At 53.0% G+C, this 20,572-nt stretch overlaps 1 long non-coding RNA gene and 1 other non-coding gene across 2 annotated transcripts in view; one reads left to right on the top strand and one right to left on the bottom strand.

Moving 5' to 3' along the window:
• Nucleotides 1–20,572, bottom strand: part of LOC140595750 (uncharacterized) — a 291,467-nt gene that overhangs the window by 203,549 nt on the left and 67,346 nt on the right. The window lies entirely within an intron of this gene.
• Nucleotides 16,111–16,183, top strand: TRNAA-AGC (transfer RNA alanine (anticodon AGC)). Its single transcript has one exon. It is a non-coding gene; the product is annotated as a tRNA-Ala (tRNA).

The following is a 20,572-nucleotide window of genomic DNA, read 5'->3' as shown; positions in this document are numbered from 1 at the left end:
TTGGGAAACGCATACTATGCAAACACTAACCTAAAGAAATTGATTTCATTTTATTGATGTCAGATTACATAACACTTTCTGTATTATGGGAGGAAATTGGGAATAGCTGGTGATGATAAAAGGCCTTCAAACAGGATAACAGTTTCACCCTAGAGAGAGCAAATGGGAGGAGGTCCGCACCTAACCTGGTCTTTCAAGATCAAGAAGTGGCATACGTACAATCTTACGTAGAATTCCTCATCCCCCACAAGAAGGAATAAAAAAATGTGGAGCAGAAATGTTCAGAAAACTAGGAATAGAAAGGATCTTCCTAAATCTGATAAAGAGTAGCTATTGGGGGGGGGGAACCTACAGTCAATAGCATACTTGATATTAAAATAAGGAACATCTTGTCTATGGCCTCAGGATGCTTATTATCATCACTTCTATTAGATACTGTGCTAGAGATATTGTACCAGAATTATGAGGCAAAGAAAGATAGATGATAGATAGATGATGGAGGAATGGACAGATGGACGGATGGATGGATGGATGAATGATAGACAATGAGTAGATAGACAATGGATGGATGAATGGATAAATGATAGAAGATAGATGGAAGGATGGATAGTTAGATGACAGAAAAACAAAAATGTCATGATTCACACATGATATAATTGCATATATAGAAATTTAAAATAATCTACAAACTTAGAATAGATTAATTTAGAAACATCACTGGAAATATGATCACTATAAAAAGCCCATTTTGTTTCTACATACTAGCACAAAAACACAGCAAAAAATTTTCAAAAACTGTTTAATACAGCATCAAAAAAACATCAAATGCCTACAAATGATTTTTTTTTCCAGTGCAAGACCTCTACATGAAAAACTGTAAGACATTACTAAAATAAATTAAAGCGGACCTAAGTAAAGGGAGAGATATTCTTTACTTATGGATTACAAAAATCATTATTTAAAAAAATGTCAGTTCTTCTCAGATTGATCTCCTGATTCAGTGAAAGCCCAATCCAAATCCCAGCAGGCATTTTTGTGCAAGTTGACAGCTGATTCTAAAATTCATACAAAATACAAAAAAATAAATAAATAAACGTAGAATACTCAAGACAGTCTCAAGGAAGAACAAAAGAGCTGTGAGACAAACTATCAGCCAACAGGACTTAGCAGAAGGAATCAGGGCAATGTGATATCTCCGCATGATGGATAAACAAACCGACCACAGAGAATAGAAAATACGGAAATAACACATGTGTATATGGTCACTCGCTTTGTGAAAAAGAGGCACCAAAATTCAGTGGCGATAGGACAGGCTCCTTGAGAGAGGCTAACGAAGCCACCGAACATCTCTAGGAGAAAACCATCGGCTTTTATCCAACTTCAAGCCACATCCAAAAATTAATTCAAGATTTATTATTAATCTAAATGCAAATGGTAAAACAACAAAGCTTAAAAAAAAACAGGACATATTCTCATCATCTTAAGTAGTGAAATTTTATTTTAGGTAGGCTCCATACCCAGCATGGAGCCCAGCACAGAGCTTGAACTCATGACCCTGAGATCAACACCTGAGCTGAAATCAAGAGTCAGGGGCTCAACTGACGCAGGTGCCACCCACGTGCTCCAGGTAGAGAAATATTTTTTAACCTGACAAAAAGCATTAAAAGAAAAAAAAAACTCGATAGATTAAATGTGTCAACATTAGGAAAAAGCTCCTTTTAAAAGAATGTGAAGTGCAACCCCTTATAAGAGTAGGTTACACGCATGTAGACCTGTATAAAAAGTCTGGAAGACGTGTGCATTAAGACATCAGAGTTACGCTGACTCCCGGGGTGAGGTATGTGAGCCATCTTTATTCAATTTTAAAATAGCTGGAATAGTATGTTCTTGTTCTTGTAAGAATAGTATGTTCTTGTTTTCTCGAGTTCTAAGACGAACTAGGATTATTTGCATGATTCTTCATGAAAATTTCTAAAAGGAGACTCATAAAGATCTGGAATTCTCTCTTTTTTTTTTTTTTTTTTTAACGATCTGGAATTTTCCATTCGATCCACATCCTGCTCACTCTGAGAACAGGGTTCCGGGTGCAAGGAGCCACCCGGGTCCTCGGCAGATGTGGGAAAACTGACACCAGAATTAATGCCCAAAGGCTCCTTGAAACCAGAGCTCGTTCTTAGCAACCTGGGGGTAACGGGCTGGCTTCTGGCTTCGAGGTCACGTTGTGAAGCAAGGATGTCGGTTTTATGGCAAAGAACAAAGAAAGCGCCTTTACTGCGACCCACGCTGGCTGGCGGCTGGCGGCCCGTCCCCCCCTCCTCCGTGTGGCTCCGGGTTTACTCCCCACGCAGGGGAAGCGAGCGCACCGCCGAGCCGCGGCCACTTGGTGTTTACCAGAGCAGCTCATGCTTAGATCCCATAACCTACTTATCTCATTTGGATCAGCGTGACTTCGTAGGCTTCTCAAAGCCGTAAGCAATTATTTCTACATCTTCCCCTTTACCACTTCGCGTAGAGGGACTAAAAACAATTTTTTGACCTGTGGAACTGGAAACAATGTTCTCAGGCTGGGACTTCAAACCGGTGACATACGGTTCACATGGGGGTGGGGGGATTATCCCAAAGACTTCCAGTTCGGGTTTTTTTTTTAAATTTTTATTTATTTATGATAGTCACACAGAGAGAGAGAGAGAGAGAGAGAGAGGCAGAGACACAGGCAGAGGGAGAAGCAGGCTCCATGCAGGGAGCCCGACGTGGGACTCGATCCCGGGTCTCCAGGATCGCGCCCTGGGCCAAAGGCAGGCGCCAAACCGCTGCGCCACGCAGGGATCCCCGGGTTTTTGAATTATACACTTTTCTGAGTCACTTCCACAAGAAGCCTTGCCCTGTGACGTTCAGGTAAGCTCGAGCGGAGGGCAGGCCGAAACACCGCCATCCCCCCAGAGTCTGAGAGCTGTATTTATCGACTTTCCATAAAGTACCAAAAAGCCAATGAATCTGTCCCTCTGATCTTATTAAAACATAAAATGTAGGATCCATACTTTCTTAATACAAAATCTAGTTACAGAACCTCGTAAATCTTTAAAGAAGCCATATATTAACTCTTTTTTTTTTTAATGTGCATGTACGGGGCTATGGATTACACGGGGAAGCAGGGCCAGCTCTGCGGGCTCCACACCCTGAGCCCTCCCATGGGTCGGAAAGGGAGGGGCATGGGTTGCCACAGTTAAAGAGAAAATATGTATTTCTCCCCCATTGGCTTCTTTCGGATGACATGAAGGAGGTGGTCACGGTCACCTCTACGGCACCACGACCATCCTATCCAATTCACTCCTCATACGGAGTTAAGATAAATTTAAAACAACGGCAAGAGAAAAAAAAAAAATGCGGACACTTAAAGACAAATGCATCACACGCTGTCAGGCCTGTAGTTAATCATTGTTGCCCCAACCGCACTTCATTAAGGTAACTGAGAAAAACAGAGCACAATTATGCAGCTTAAAAGGTTTCAATCAGAATGATGAATGGTATCTTTGCTGAGCTTATTAACATGTTTAGGGACGGATTTGTCTCTGTTTCTGTGTTTCTCAAGAGAAGCCCGGAAGGTCAGCACACCTGTAAAGACTTTTTGGTTGGAAATCTCCAGCTGAGCAGAACCGATGTGTGTCCCCTTCCATTAGCTCTCAAAGTGGCCTGGGCGGGGCCAGGATCGCAGGGACGTGTGCCTAGGGACTCGCTCAGCAGACCTGTCGCCCCGCCGAAGAGGAAACCAAAACCCACTTCCCCTGGTAGCTCACCCGGGTCACAGGCCACTCGCCGCGGGGCCAGGACACCTCCCTCCGGCCCCTCGAGACCTGCGGTCCCTCACCTGCTCTCTCGGAAACCTTCCTGAAGGCATCTGGTTAACTGAAATGGGGGCAGCACGCTGACCATAAATAAGGAAACGTGCTCAGATATGAAATAAAAAAGGACAAAAGAAACAGAACACCACAAAGTATCCTTTCAAGCCAAAGGTATGTGTTCCCGCCTCCACCGGGAATTTGAGCGCCCTGGAAAACGGTGCTTTCAAAAGTTCAAACTACTGCTCTGCTTCTCTTTTTTTCTTACCCTTTTCCCGCAGCTTTGAAAAAGATGACAGGGTGACATGCTCACAATTTTGACTTTAAACGCATCGCGGAAACCTCCTGAAAGGAAGCTAAGTGGAAGCCTCCAAGCTCCCGTTTGGTGGGTGTCGCGCACGGCGCCGCGTGGCTAGCGGCCGGGGGCTCGCCCAGCAGCGCTCGGGCAGGTGGCCCCGAGCCTCGGGAGTGCAAAGGCAAGGCCTGCTCTCCAGCTCAGCAGGCGAGGGCACGGGCAGGGCCGCGGACGAGCACATGGCCTGACACGTCACAGCGGAGCCACATTTCTCCGGACCCGGCTCTGCACCAGTCTCCCCATGCGGCGGTGAAAAACATTTCCACAAACGCAGCGGCGAGCAGAACGCACAGGTGTATCCTCCTCCAGTTCTGGAGGCCACATCTCAACTCCGGGTATCGCCTGGGTCGCCACCTTCAGGAGGTCCCGGGTCACTCTAGCCTCTTCCAGCCTGATGCGCCCACCTCCACCTGCTAGGGACCCATCGTCCACCTGCTGGGGACCCCGTCCTCCACCTGCTAGGGACCCATCCTCCGCCTGCTGGGGACCCCATCCTCCACCTGCTGGGGACCCATCGTCCACCTGCTGGGGACCCCGTCCTCCACCTGCTAGGGACCCATCCTCCGCCTGCTGGGGACCCCATCCTCCACCTGCTGGGGACCCATCGTCCACCTGCTGGGGACCCCATCCTCCACCTGCTGGGGACCCATCCTCTGCCTGCTGGGAACCCCATCCTCCACCTTCTGGGGACCCAGTCGTCTACCTGCTGGGGACCCAATCCTCCACCTGCTAGGGACCCATCCTCTGCCTGCTGGGGACCCCATCCTCCACCTGCTGGGGACCCAGTCGTCCACCTGCTGGGGACCCATCCTCCACCTGCTAGGTACCCATCATCCACCTGCTGGGGACCCTGTCCTCTACCTGCTGGGGACCCCACCTTCCACCTGCTGGGGCCCCCATCCTCTACCTCCTAGGACCCAGTCATCAACCTGCTAGGGACCCTCTCTTCCACCTGCTGGGTACCCATCCTCCACCTGCTGGGTACCCCATCCTCCACCTGCACAGCACATCACTCCAACCTGAAGCAGTTTGGGCTCAATCACTGTGTCTCCCTTCACTGCTCCGACCTTGCCGTCGTCATAAAGGACCCTTGTGATTACACTGGGCCGGCCCAGGTGAGTCCGGATCATCTCCCCATTTCAAGATACGTCGTGTAATCACATCTGCAAAGGCCCGTTCACCACGCAAGGTGACATATGCACATTTTGGGGGTTAGGACATGGGTATGTTTGGGGACCATTATTCCGTCTACCACAGGTGAGGCCTGGTGCTAGGGATTCCTGTCGTGCTAGCAGGTGCTGACAGGCAGGCGCCCTGACCCATGCCGGAAACCACGTGTAAGCCATGCGGCCGTCAGTACATGTGCTCAAGGAACCCCGAAGAGAGGGAGGGTCCTGAGGGTGGGAGCCGAGGGGAGACTCAAACCCAGTTTCAAACAGACCCTCTGCCAACACCCCCCACCACCACCACGTATTTGGGCTCCGCCCAGCCCCCGGGCTTGCTGCGCTTTCGTTTTTCAAAGGGTAGAAGCACCAGGTTAAGTCGAGCCCAGCAAAATCCAGACACAGGCAGCCGTCGTGCTCCTTGTAGGAGAGCAGACGCAGCCTGAAGGCCACAACCCCAGCTGTCCGTGAACCTAAGACGGCATCTGAGGCCGCCGGCCGCCTGCGTGTGCACGGCAGCTGGGAGAGCGGTGTTGGGGTTCGGTGGAGGTCGGGCAAGGCCTCTTCATTCCCACAACAGCCTCACTCGCACTCCCGTCATGAACGACGGTGCCGAACAGACGAAAATCCAATTCAGAGATCTGCCCAACCCTGGGGCCTCACGCTCCTGGGGACCAAACGTGCAACTGGAGCTAACAATTAATTAGCAGGCTGCAGGCAATTACACAATTGTGTCAGTGGAAAATCAGGACGGAGACGTGAGAAAACGCAGTCGATAGTGAGCTGAGCCGTTGGGTACAAGGGCCCGTGGAACAAGCGAACCATCGGGTTGCGTGGCAAAGCCTTCGTTCTCGGAGGGACTCTGGACTTCTGGGGGGCACAGCCGAGCCAAGGCCAGGACCCCGGAACCCCGGTGTGGCCGGGACAGCCAGGACTCGGCACCGAGACGGCACACACACTCCCAAGGAGGCTCCCTTGGGGAAACTAGGACGGACTCTGTTGGAAAATTCTAATTCAGGTCACGAATATAATCAGCAGCACCTGTTGTGAGGAGTCGCGGGGGCACTGGCAGGCGTGGGGGGCCCTTGGACGCAAAGTCAGGACTCCCTACTTCAGAACCCCGACACCAGCCGCCCCACCTCTCTCCATACGTAGTCTCCGATCTGCCGGAGTTTGAAAGCTCTTGGTTCAGAGGCCTGGGCGCTCGCTCCGTGTACAGGCTGGGACGTGTCTAAAGAAAATATCCAGCCAAGCAGCAAGCCACGCTTCTTGGTTTCTTTTCATTAAGCAAAGTAAATTGCAGTTCAGAATTGTTTCTACAAGTGATTTTGTGAAGCTATGATTCTTGTCTCAAAATTCACAAGCTCAGAAGACGCCTTGAATGTCTCTTCATTAAGTACTGTCACCGGGAGAGGCATGAACAAGATAAATTCATCCCTGCCCAAATCCGAGCCGGCGAGGCACACACGGGGTGTCAGTGCCAGAGGGCCTCCGCCAGCCGAGAGGGCCAGGCCCTGCGGTCCCGGGGAGGCCACCGCAGCCACCACTTCACCCCGGTGCTCGGGGCAAGGAAGCTCCCTCAAGGCCTCACGAGCAGGCTCGAAGCAAATGGACTGAGACGGGAACCGTCCCTCCGCCCGTTGCCTCCACAAAACAGGCATGAGAGTCACCGTACGAACGGCCACTAGTGGGATTTCCAGGGGCGTCAGCCCAACACGGGAGAAGGAGCTCTGCGCCCCGCGGAGGAAACAGGTCTCGCCTCGTAAGGATGGCAATAAGGAACTTTACCCCAAATCCGGCTCCTCCTGGCACTGTCCTCTACGCCGCGCTGGTGACAGCTTTCCAGGGGTCGCTGCAGAGATGACGGCGGGTGGTGCAGGGGGCCAGCTCGGGGCGCAGGGAGCTGGGCAGCAGGAGGCCGTGGGCAGGTGCGCAGAGGAGCCCCAGGAGACTGAAAGGGGTGCACTGCCCAGGAAAGAATCAAGCACCACACTAGCTTGAGGGAGGAAGGAAACAAAGGGGGACAAACATCCAGCCAAAGCAGATCAGATGCGCGAAGTCCAAGTGCAGGTGCAGCCCGAGTATCCCCCACGGACACTGCTCCCCCCGCCCCCATTGGAACTTCCACCTCCGGTGGTTTCTGGGGCTCTTTTCTTCCTCCAAACACTAGTGTTGGGGTTCGGGGAGCTTCATCAGCACCCGGCATGGCAGGGCTGCCGTCACAAAGTACCCAACCCGCCGGCTTGAAAGGACAGACACTTCCTCTCTGACCGTCGAGGAGGCCAGGGGTCTGGAACCGGGCTCCCCCTGAAGTCTGTGGGGAGGGGGCCTCCGGCCTCTTCCGGGTCCTTGTGGTTGCAGGCCCTCCTTGGCTCGTGGCTGCCTCACTCCCACCCCCGCCTGACTTCACCTGGGTGCTTCTGCCGGCCATCTGTTTCTCTGGTGTCTCCTCTCTTCTTACAAGGACACCAGTCACTGGATTCAAGGCTCACCTTAATGCAGATGACCTCTTTGCAACTAATTACACCTACAAAGACCCTATTTCCAAATGAGGTCTCATTCGGGCTCTTGGGGTTTGGGATGTGAACGGTTTGGAGGACACACTTGAGGCCACCGCCCAGTAGAGCAAGAGCTCCGGTCCCTGTGCCAGGGCATCACTGACCCACTGTCCCTGTCAAGATCCGTGCGAGGTGGGTGGCTCCTGCTGCTCCCGTCTGACATGGAATACAGGAATCTTCCGCCAGGCCGGGGACAGCAGCCCTCTCCATCATCCAAGAAGTGCCCGGAGCCGTCCCTCTCTGTGCTTCTCTGATCCCATGATCCAGAGGCCACAGCCAGGCCACCCTTCCTCAGGCCACAGTGTCTCCCTCGAGCCCTGGGGCCTCCTGCCTGGTGTAGGAGATGCTGCTCTTCCTCCCACAGACCCTCTGCTCCATTTGGTCTGAAGCAAAACCAAACATAAGAGAGCTTCCAGGGCACTGGGGGGGGGGGGGGGGGGCGCTTGATGGAATGAGCACTGGGTGTTATTCTATATGTTGGCAAATTGAACACCAATAAAAAATAAATTTAAAAAATAAAATAAAATAAAAATTTAAAAAAAGAGAGAGAGCTTCCAGGCTCCCTGGCCTTGCTTCCCACCACTCTCCTCCCCACCGTGGCCAAGCAAGAAGCCAGAGTCCTGTGTGTCTGGAGGCGCCGGCCAGGGAGGCAGGACCAGGGGGCCGGGGGTCAACACACAGACCACCACTGAGCTTCACGTCCTCTGGGGTGCCTGGGTCCCCGGGACCTGCACACGACAGAGGCGCCAGGTGGGGGGATCGTGCACACGCTTCTGCTGACTCAGTACTGACTGTGCCTTTGAGTCCCCGTGCGTCCTCAGCCGGCTTTGCCCCAGATGGGGGACCACATGGCTTGGTCATTGGCTGGCGAAAGCCGCATTTTGGTTCGACACATGGAAATTAATTCCCAAGCTTAAAGAAAGTGTTGTTTTGATACGCTTCCTGAGGACCTCAGAAGCTCCGGGTTCTCTTTTCTTTTGTCAAACATCAGGTACTCTTCTCACCCAAATGGTGCTAAGAAGACTCTTAAAAACTAAAAATATATTGAACATATTAAGTTAATCTAGAATGTCCCTGCTCTTTATAAAGAAAACATAAGTATCCCTGGGTGGCTCAGTGGTTTAGCGCCTGCCTTCGGCCCAGAGCGTAATCCTGGAGACCCAGGATCGAGCCCCGCATTGGGCTCCCTGCATGGAGCCTGCTTCTCCCTCTGCCTGTGTGTGTGTGTGTGTTTCTCTCTGTGTCTCTCATGAATAAATAAATAATATTTTTAAAAAATAAAAAAATAAAACATAAAATTTACTAACAAAAAGATTTTAGAGGTATTTCACCAGAATTGCATTGGTTTTGACAGGCCCTCCAGATAACTGAAGACACATGTGTGTACACACGTACATGGACAGGTACGTGGACATACACATGCACATGCACATGTATGCACCCATGGGGCACACAATACACGTGCACAGACACAGGCATATATACATGCATGTGCGCACACATGGTCACAGGTGCATATACACATGTACCTGCACACCGACACGTGGACACATGCACACTTGTATGCACGTGCACACATATGTACATGGAAACACACACATATCAACTGAAAAAATGAAGCGATGATCCAGGGATTCAGGCCCAAAGATTAAACAAGCAACAAGTTCCCTCCATTCCCTTCATGCAGGGTCATTACTTCCCTTCGGGCCTGAACCATCAGAATAATCTCAGCTTTCGAATTCTGTTTGAAACTGGAAAGGCTTGAATCAGCAAACATGGGTATTTCCAAATACCCACCCCCAGTTCTCCGCAGGGTTTGGTGCTCAGAGTACAAGGCTTTGCCTCACTCACACCTGCCTCCACGGGACACAGACCAGGAGCAGGGCTTGGGAGGCCTCCCTCAGGCCCCTGACCCTCCACTGGCCTGGCATCCAGCTGTGGCCCCTCCGGTGGACACCTGCTTCCCCAGCCGATGGCTGCTGTGCCCTGGCAGAGTAGCAGGAAGCGCCCACTGGTGCTGGATGCTGCTCACATCCCTGCACATGTCCTCAGACCCCCACCAAAACCATAGCTCCGCAGTCCTGCAAGCTCCGCTGAGGGCACCTGCCATCCAGGGGAGTCGCCATTCATGTGTCAAACCAGTAAAAGGCTTCTAGAACAGTCCCTCCTTTGAAGTCGGCCCCTCCAGCCAGTGAACGCTCAGAAGATGGTGGATATTGTCATTTGGACCAATTTTTTTTTTATGTTGTTTAAAAACCATCGTGAGTGAGGCGGTACCAGCCTCCCAACACCCGTCATGTCAGAGGCAATAAGGTAGATTCAATCTGCTTTAATAATGTGGATAATTACTAGCATTTCAAATTTAATTAAGAAAGATGCTTCTGGCTTTAGTTGTATTGAGCCTCATATCTCTGCTCATCTAACATCCAGGGATTAACAAGAGAAGAAACTCTTCACACAGAATCTTTAGGGCATCCAAAGAGCAGGATGCCCGAGTCTCTAGACATCAGACAGCCTCTCTCCCCCTGCAGCACAGACCCTGGGCAGGGCCCGGTGCCCAGGGGCTGTGGATCCAAAGGTGAGTGTGGCACTTCGCTGCCTGGGCAGGTGGGGAGACCAGGCTCCAAGTGTGACGGGCAACCTTGTGCCTGGAGAAGGGTGGGGAGGGCTGCTGGGGTTCTGGGGGCAGGTGCCCCGAGCTGGGCTTCCAAGGAGGGCAGGATGGCAACCAGATGGGAGGTAAAGGACATAGATTCCAGATAGAGGAGAAATTCTCTGTAGAAACCTAGAAAATCATGGAGCGCCTGGGTGCTCAGTTGGTTCAGTGTCTGCCTTTAGCTCAGGTCATGACCCTGGGGTCCTGGGATCGAGTCCTGCATTGGGCTCTCCACTCAGCGGGGAGCTGCTTCTCCCTCTCCCTCTGCCTCTCCCCACTGCTTCATTCTCTCTCTCTCTCTCTCTCTCTCTCTCAAATGAATAAATAAAACCTTAAAAAAGAAAAGAAAAGAAACCTAGAAATGATTGAAAGCTTTGGATCTGGCTCTTTAGGCCCCCAAACAATAAGATGGAGGTTGTTCAGGGGGCAAAGGTAAGAAATTTAATCGGCCTCATGACCCAGGATGCACCCCATGAACAACGGTGCTGGCGTGAGTCCCTCAGGAATACTTTGTGGGTCCTCATAGAATGATTCTTGTCCCTTCATTCTCATCAGTTCTGCATCCCGGTGTCCCTATAAACCCACCCTAACGAGAGGGGTGGGAGGTTCTTGATTCTGACCTCCGAGGGACCTTGTCTTCGGCAAGAGCCCATTGAGTCCCCAGGGCTTCTTGTTTCGTCTGAGATTCAAAGACAGCAAGTCCCTACAATGGTGCCTGTTCAGAGAGGTGGCGGGTGGGGTTGGCCGAGGACGCAGAAATCCGACGCGACCCTGAGCCAAGTCACCACCGGCATTAGAAACAGTCACTCTGCACAGATATCCAAGCGCACGGGGCCAGCACCCACTCCAGGTCTGGAGACTGCATGTAACGGAAGAAAGAGCGGGGAGAGGCGAAGAGGGCCTCGGCGGGGCAGCGGATGGGAGAGGGCAGCCGCACAGAGGCAGAGGAAACCCCAAACCCAAGCGCTGCATGGAGCAGGGCGAGGGGGGCGAGCGGCCGACGGGGGCCCTGGCCGGCTGAGCTCTGGCGGGGGAGACTGGGACTGGGACTCGGGCGCCGCTGGTCCGGGGCAGTGCTTTCGTCCCCACATGGGAGGACTCGGCCACTCCCAGGGATCTGAGGGTGACACAGCCGTTTACAGAAAGATGAAGTACCACTTGCGTCCCATTTAAAACCTCTATTGCTGTTTTACAAATAAATGCAGATCACAAATAGCAGGCACAGCCTTCACTTAATGAGTCCAGGGTAATCAAGGTTTCCAATCCCCGCGAAGATTGCAGCCGAGGTTCGGGTCTGCACCCAGAACCTTTTCTGATGTATCTGAGATTAAATTTTCATTCGGCCCCAGAAGTGTCGTCTATTAAAGGGCTGGTCCCAGCCTGACACCGCTTATGTATCAAACCTGACAGGAAAAATTGGAAGATTATTCTGTCTTCAGATATCACGCGGACTCCAGCAGCCCACGTACGTGACGCCCTGAGCGCCTGGCCAACGAGTAGGTGGAGAGTGGTCCGGCGGTGCGACAACCTGCAGAAGGTTCTGGAGCCTCTGGCTGGGAGACCAGGCCGTCCTAGATGCAAACAATGTGCAGAGAGCGGAGAGCGGAGAGCGGCCGAGGCCTTCCCAGGCAGTTCCTGACCCGGTACGGTCCTCCGGGAACACTCAGCTCTCAACTCAAAGAAGAAAACGTGTTTAGATGTTTGGAGTCGTTCATTCCGTCTGCGTCTCTGCAGCCGCACAGCCACGCGGCTTGCCTGGGCACCCTGCGAACCCGAGTCAAAGATTACGCTCACCCTCCTAGGGGCTCACGCTGGTCTTCTGAATCCCCCAGGCACGCAGGCCTGGGTGCCGGGACCACCTCCTGGGGCTCAGCGGGGGCCCTGCTCTGAGGCCGCCCCAAACACACTCTGACCCACGCAGATCTCCCCTGCCCGAGGATCACCCCCCTGACCGAAGATCCCCCTGCCTGAGGATCCCCCCTGCCTATGGATCCCCCCCTGCCCATGGATCTCCCCTGCCTGTGGATGCCCCCTGCCTGAGGATCCCCCCTGCCTGTGGATAGCCCCCTGCCCATGGATCCCCCCTGCCTGTGCATCCTCCTTGCCTGAGGATCCCCCAACTGAGGATCCCCCCACCCATAGATCTCCCCCTGCCCAAGGATCCCTCCCTGCCTGTGGATTCCCCCTGCCTGCGGATCCCTCCCTGCCTGAGGATCCCCCCGACCGAGGATCCCTCCTGCCCAACGATCCCTCCTGCCTATGGATCCCCCCTGCCTGTGCATCCTCCTTGCCTGAGGATCCCCCAACTGAGGATCCCCCCACCCATAGATCTCCCCTGCCTGAGGATCCCCCCGACCGAGGATCCCTCCTGCCCAACGATCCCTCCTGCCTATGGATCCCCCCTGCCAGCAGATGCCTCCCCTGCCCAAGGATCCCCCCCTGCCCTGCAGCCCTGTGTATGTTGCTACAGAGGCCACCAGAGCAGGAGGCCTTTGGACTTGAGTCCTTCCCTCCAGCTAACATTCTCCGTCCTGTGGCCGGACCCACCTTGCAGTCTGGCTGCAAAACCTTCCCACGCGTGTGCACAGTGTGACAGGTATTTCCCTACTGGCTGAGTGACCCCTAAGCACCCTCAGCCCTGCTTACAGCTACCAGCACGAAGACTGTAACACATCGTATCTGGGAGGAGAAGGACACGGATCTCATTCATTACATAAAATAATAGAACCAGGTTTCCAGAAAATCAATGCCCTGAAAACTTCTATTTTTTACTAAAGTAGGACAGAACTTTGTTCAATATTGTGAACAAAGTACAACGGATTCAAAACAGACTCAATATTATAATTCCAATTTTTTTTTTTCCTCGAACTTAACTTTCCTTGAACTTTGGAGCGGATCTCCCATCAGTATATCTCACGAATTCTACTCATCACCCAACATTTGACAAGCCTCTAGCCTCACAGTGAGGAGACCGTGTGGGAGCCGGGGACAAGGCAGGGCCAGAACAGGGGGCCCTGCCCCCCAGGAGAGGGAGCACAGTTTGGCGAGAGAAAGCACCACACAGGGCGGGTTATCATCCATTCTATCAGGATCCGCACAAACACTCAGAGGCAGAGGCAGGACTGGCTGGTGCTGTTAACACTGAAAGGACTACGTGGAACTTGGAATAGTCACTCAGGTGGCTAAAAGTCGCATTTCCAGCCAGGGTGTCAGGCCCTGGTGTACCTAGCACGGCGTCATAGAAACATTTTGGAAGGGGAAGCTGTGGTTCCTCTGGTTGTCTGCAGATACCTGGTGCTCCCCACTGCATAGGAGTCGCCACCCTCTTACATCTCCAGCACGTTCTCACCTCCCCTCCCTAAATGCCACCCCCCTGTCTCCCCCATCTCCTCCCTGGGGACCACATCTGACCTCCCTGCTCCCTAGGGCTCCACCTCCACTCTGGACCCGGCTCCAAGATGACTCCTCCAGAGAGAAGGCTGTGGCCACACGTCGCCCTACTCCACCCTATGAAATCCCTTCCTTTCCCTAAGGGAAGGGGACCCTTTGCCTCACCTTCAAGCCTGACACTGTTCTCAGCACAGATTCCAACAGCACCAGAACACATGCTGTTCCCCATCACCCAGCCCACTTTTTTCTCTTCTTCCACCTTCTACTCCACCCAAACGCACCCATTCTCCCAAGGTCAGTCCAAATGCCACCTCTGTGAAGTGCTCCCTGACTCCACTGCTCCCACCTCCCCAGATCAACTGCTCGCCCTCTGAGAATTCAGAGTGCTGTGTCCGTTCCCTCCTTACCGCGTATGGCTTGGCACCAACACTGAGGCTTCCCCACATGTTACCCCTCCTCTAAGACACAGTCAGGGTCTGATTTACACCAAGACCTTCTTCTCCCTTCTTTCTCCTTCCATCCGCACATATCAAGGCCCTTGAGCTGAGCAGGCCTTCCACACAAACGCATAATTACTGCATGAATTATATTCAACTCAGTGCAAGTGGGAGTGTGTAGACTCTCCAGTTCTGAAATTCAGCACAAAAGACAAAAGCACGTAACCAACAGGTAGAAAATCTAAGACACTGTTCAATTTGTGTTTTATACACAATGAGTGCCTACTAAAGAATGCTTTAATTCCTAGAAAAACTGGCAAAAACAGATATATGGTATCCCCTTAAAGAGAAGCACACAGGGGATCCCTGGGTGGTGCAGCGGTTTAGCGCCTGCCTTTGGCCCAGGGCATGATCCTGGGGACCCGGGATCGAATCCCACGTCGGGCTCCCTGCATGGAGCCTGCTTCTCCCTCTGCCTGTGTCTCTGCCTCTCTCTCTCTCTGTGTGTGTGACTATCATAAATAAATAAAAATTTTAAAAAAAGAGAAGCACACAAACAGCTATTTCCCTAATAGCCAAGTGTAGTCCATTTACTCATTCATTCATTCGGGGGATGTACTGAAGGTCAACCACACACGTGGCTCATCTCATGGACTCTGTGGGCAACTGTAGACACTGTCCTTGCCCGGTAGGCTTTTCCCCAGTGGAGGAACTACCACATGTAGCAGATAAACGCTCCCCACATCCTCCTCACTTGGTCTGGGCCATTGGAGAGCATCACTGTACCAGGATGACACGGAGAGATGGGTATAGTAATTCTGAGTCTCCAAACAAGGATATGCTACATTCTATACAGTCTAAAAGACCTTCGGGTGATTCTTGGTTTAGGAAGCTATCGTTCAGGGGCACCTGGGTGGCTCAGTGGTTGAGCATCTGCCTTCGGCTCAGTTCGTGATTTCGGGGTCCTGGGAGCAAGTCCCATAACGGGCTCCCTGCAGGGAGCCCGCTTCTCCCTCTGCCTGTGTCTCTGCCTCTCTGTGTGTGTCTCTCATGAATAAATAAATAAAATCTTTAAAATAAAAAAAAAAGAAAAGAAAGCTATCTTTCAAGGATTACTCTTCAAAAAAAAGATGCTGAAGTTTAGGAAAAACTTTGGCCTGTGATTTGGATCTTAGAGAACATTTACTCCTGGACATGTCTGCCAAAGGGACAACGGGAGGCAATGGGAGGCCAAGGTCCCCAACACGTTAACAGGGTTCCCCAAAGGGATAGGGAGCCGAGCTTCAGGCCATGGGCCTGGACCCCATCTGCTACCTGCAGGTAGGGCCCAGCTGTGGTCACAGGGCTGCTGCCCCTTCCCCAGAGGCAGCCTTCCAGAGATAAAGGCAAATAATGAGGTGTTTTCAGGAAGCCTTTGATCCTTACTGTGGCTAAAGTCTTGAAAGAACAAGAGCAGTGAGTCCTACACCCAGTAGGAGCCTCTGAGAACACCTGAGCACAGGTCCTCAGAGGCTCATCCACAGCCCCTTCCAGGTAGGCAGCTGAGGACTCCGTGCTGGGCGACCCCCCACACACACCTGCAGCTGGCAGCAGGACCACCACGGCTCACTGGCCTCCGAGCTCCCCTCCCTGCTAAACCTACCTCCTCTGAGTAGAAGGGAAATCCCTGGCAAGTGCATGTCACACACACACACACAATATTTGGAACAAGGGGTGGGGAATTAGCTCAAATGGTAGAGCGCTCGCTTAGCATGCGAGAGGTAGCGGGATCGATGCCCGCATTCTCCAGTTTTATGCTTTCTCAAACAATATTTGGAACAAGATCAGTGGCTATTAAAGATTAACATTCCCAGGCTCCTGGGTGGCTCAGTGGTTGAGCATTTGCCTTTGGCTCAGGGCGTGGTCCTGGAATCCTGGGATCGAGTCCCACATCGGGCTCCCTGCAGGGAGCCTGCTTCTCCCTCTGCCTATGTCTCTGCCTCTCTCTGTGTGTGTCTCTCATGAATAAATAAATAAAGTCTTTTTTAAAAATTGAAAATATAGATTAACATTCCCTTGAATTCTCAAATGGAAGCATTTTAACTGTTTTATCACATTTTAGTCATCTTACAAATCATTCATTTTCAAAATGTTATCAAAAAACAGAGGAAGGAAGCTGTACTAAGAGACACCTAATCATTTCCACTGATGGCAGGAACGCGTCGCCTCCTGAACCGCCCAGCCAGGCAGGAACTGCAGCTGATGAAGCTCCCTGAGGGCCAGAGACACAGCTAGTCATGCCCTATCGTCAGCTCCTATACCCACCTGGCAGGTGGGAGATGCCCAAGAAAAGGTCAGTGAATGGACGGCCCTACCTCAGACAGAAAGGAGATCTTTCTGTTCTTTCATTTTTCTCATCATGGGAAGTGTGCCCTTTAATGCCCATCCCTTATTATGCCCACCCCCCACCCACCTCCCCTCCAGTAACCATCAGTGCGTTCTCTAGAATTAATCTGTTTCTTGGCTTGTCTTTTTTCCTTTTGCTTGTTTTGTTTTGTTTCTTAAACTCCACATATGAGTGTGATCATGTGGTATCTGTTTTTGTCTGACTGATTTATTTCACTTAGCATAAGACTCTCTAGCTCCATCCATGTTACTGCAAAAGGCAATAAGGATCTCATTTGTTTTTATGGCTGAGTAATATTTCCTTGCATCACACACACACACACACACACACACACACACACACACACACCACATCTTTGTTCACTCATCCATCGACGGACACTTGGCCTGTTTCCAGAGTTTGGTTATTGTAAGTAATGCTGCAATAAACATAGGAGTGGAAAGGATATCTTTCTTAGACTGTTCCCCTAAAATACATCCCCAGAGATTATTGAGGCAAGGCTTGAACTGAATGAAAATCCATGGGATTTCTTCACCCCATCCATAATGTGTTCGGTGAGCGGGAAAGGCTTTAATGTAAACCCAATTTAAATTACTGCACCTCGGTAAAATCAATCACGGATGTTGGTCCTGGGACCCCATCACCGCCCACCCCTCAACCTCCGCAGGGGCATGCCGCTCTGGTCTGCAAGGCTCAGGCCCACGGGAACAGAGTGTCAGCTGTGGCAGGTTTACAGCTTGCAAGCTACCTCTGCCAAGAAACCAGTCACTTGACATTTCTAAAATTTATACCTAAATAATTATATGTGGTAATTGAAAGCATTAAAAAGCATGCTATGTGCCAAACAGTTAATTAAAAATAAAAAAGCATGCAAACACAAACATTCTGCTGGTTAAAGGACCTCAAATTGCAGGTTATAATCCATCATGCCAGAGCCTAGAGGTTGATACACTGACATGTCAGAAAGGTCAGGGTGTGTGTGGGGATTTGAGGGGAGCAAACATGGTGCGTGGGTTGTAGGGACGGGCGGGGAGGGCAGGACTCTCACCTTGTCCTGGCGCCAGGCGAGCCCAGCAGTGTGTGAGCTTCCTGGGGCTGCCAAAACAAATTCCCACAGACTCAGTGGCTTAAAACAACAGAATTTCATCCTCTCAACGTTCTGGAGGCCAAAAGTCCAAAATCAAGGTGTGCCTGGGCTGGTTCCTCTGGGGGCTGTTAGGGAGCCCTGTTCTGCACCCCTGGCCCAGCTCGTGGGGGCTGCTGGCAACCCTTGTCCCCCCTTGGCTGGTGGCCATGTCCCTCCAATCCCTGCCTCTGCCATCACGCCTGCTCTCCTCTGTTCTACTGAGGGTGCCGGCCACTGGGCTGAGGGTACACCCCAGGCCTCACCCTAGTCCTTCATTTAACTAGTTACACCTGCAATGACTCTATCTCCAAATAAGGTCACATTCTGAGGCTCTGGGTGGACATGAATTTTGGGGGCAGGGCTCAAGGTCCAGCAAAGGGCCCGGAGCCACATGCTGTCCACACTAAGAGGACCGTGGTACGTGCAGCAAGCATCTGCACGGCTGCTCACAGGCTGTAGGCACTCAACAGAGCAGCCTCAGCGCCTGTCCCTGGGCCCTCGGAGCCCCGTTCCATCCTTGCGCTTCCCCCCAGAAGAGTGAAGGTGCCACCTCCATCTGAATGCTCTCCATCCACAGGACCGCTGATCACTACTGCTTCTTCCATGCAGGGTGGCGAGTTTGTCCCATGGCGAGTTTGTCACCCCTGAAAACAGTCCTCGCCCCAGAAGGCACTGGCACCCAGCACAGCGCCTCTCCGGGAGCACCGCACGCCCTCCCAGCGCGGCCCACCCGCAGCAGTAGCCGACCTCAAGGGCCCGACCTGAGCGGCCCCACAGTGACGAGAGAGCCCACAGGAGTTCTCTGGAAGCCCCACAGGAGGGACACTGCTTGAAACAGACGCCAGGCAGAGAGGAGAATGTTCCGGATGATGAACCGCGTGAGCACAGGAAGGTGGAGAAGTGCAGGGCGTGCACACGAAGCCCTGGACCCCGGGGGCGGCCAGAGTACGGGTGTGGGGTGTGTCGCGGGGCAGAGGCAGCCAGGACCCAACGTCGGCCCGGCTGCACCTGCTGAGGCCTCACGTCCTCTGCAGACAGGTCCCTCCACACGTCTCACTCCCTCCTGGGGGAGCTCTGTGAGATCCTAGGCTCCCCTCTTTCCCAACAGGCCGGCCCAGGCGCTGGGAGCCCCGTCTGCTCTGTGCAGCATCCTGCGGCTCAGGCTTGGTCCCCATCCCGCGGGGGGCGTCCCGTGGATGCCTGCTGCCTCGGGGGGCTACGGTCAGGCACCCGGACATGGGCCGCTTGCGGTATTTGGTAGCCCGTCCCGGGGCTGGGGGTAGATTCTGGGGGGCGGGGGGGGCTGCGGCCAGGGTGGGCTTCGGGCTTCGCAGGCGGGCCCCGGACGGGTCAGCAGCTTCCCCTGGACGAGTCCCAAGCCCGGCTGCTGGCACCAGCTTCTCCCCCCACCCGGCCGGGCCCGCAGCAGTCCACACGGGCGCGTCTACACCGGGTGGAGCGCATGCAGCGGGCACAGCCGGGAATGCGCTCACCCTCACCCTTCCCATGGGAGAAACGGCAGGGGGAGAGGCCCCGGGGCCCTCCACCCACAGCCCCCATGTGCTCACGTCGCCTTCCCTCCGCGTGTCTGTCTCGGAGTCTGATCCGATCACCAGGCCCGGTGGACCAGGTCCCACCCGAGTGAGGACAGTTTCTCTTGCTTATGTCTGTAAAGACCCTCCCGCCAAAGGAAGGCCGTTGAGTGCTGAGTTAGTTCAACACACACAGTTTGGAGGGACACAGTTCAACGTGGGGTGGGAGGCAAAGACAAAGACCTGGAGAAAGGTCGGAGCACAGGCAGCTGGCGGCAGACGGGCGATGAGGAGGCCACCGGCCTCAGTGGGTGCCAGGGGAGTAGACGGGAGCCATGGAGCTGACCCCACGACGGCCTTCCCTCCCAGAGGGGCGGGGGGCAGCGATGGCTTAGGGGAGCGACTGGAGCACGGTGGCCCACAACGCCTGCCCTTGCCCCAGCCTGTTCAACCGCTTGCACTCGGGGTAGGCAGCTCGGACACCCCACTGCCCGCCGGACCACAAGGCCCCCGACCCGGGGCCCCGTCATCACCGAGGACCTCAAGTATACACGACGGCATCTGGCCCTGACCAGCCCCGGGCACTGCTTATTGCCTCGCTTTGGGGACTCAGCAGAGCAAGTGTCAGGAGACCAGGAAGCACAGAACGTGTCTTATTCCCCAGATGCCACAAACCCTGATGTGTAGGGGATCCCCGCATGTCTGCAACCAAGGTCCCCTCTGGTGCAGAACTTCCCAGGCCACACCGCACCTCCTTCAGTGTAAAATGCGTGCCTGGTAAATGATCTTCATCTTTAGAAATGACACAAATGTCGTTAGAAACTAACCTGAGTTTACCGGCTTTGTTTAACTCTTGACAGGTATAGAATACAACATTAAAAATGCAACTACCTTGGGCACTGGGGGAGAAACAAGCCTGTGGGGTGCACGTCTTGTGGGTGAGAGGAGATATCTACATCTCCTAAACCTTATAGTCCTCACGGCCACACCCGAAAATAGGATTATCGGTACCTTATTATCCCAAATTTCTCGACCATTCGAGGCAAGTTATTCCATGGCTCTTACCACTGATTAGATGCAAAAACAAAGACTCTCCTCAAACTAGGAGAGTTTCCCAACAAAACATGGTGGAT

The sequence above is a fragment of the Vulpes vulpes genome, chromosome 15, assembly GCF_048418805.1.
Source record: "Vulpes vulpes isolate BD-2025 chromosome 15, VulVul3, whole genome shotgun sequence".
Lineage (NCBI taxonomy): Eukaryota > Metazoa > Chordata > Mammalia > Carnivora > Canidae > Vulpes > Vulpes vulpes.
Note: the sequence above shows the minus strand (reverse complement) of the source record. Positions and strands in the feature narration are given on the sequence as shown.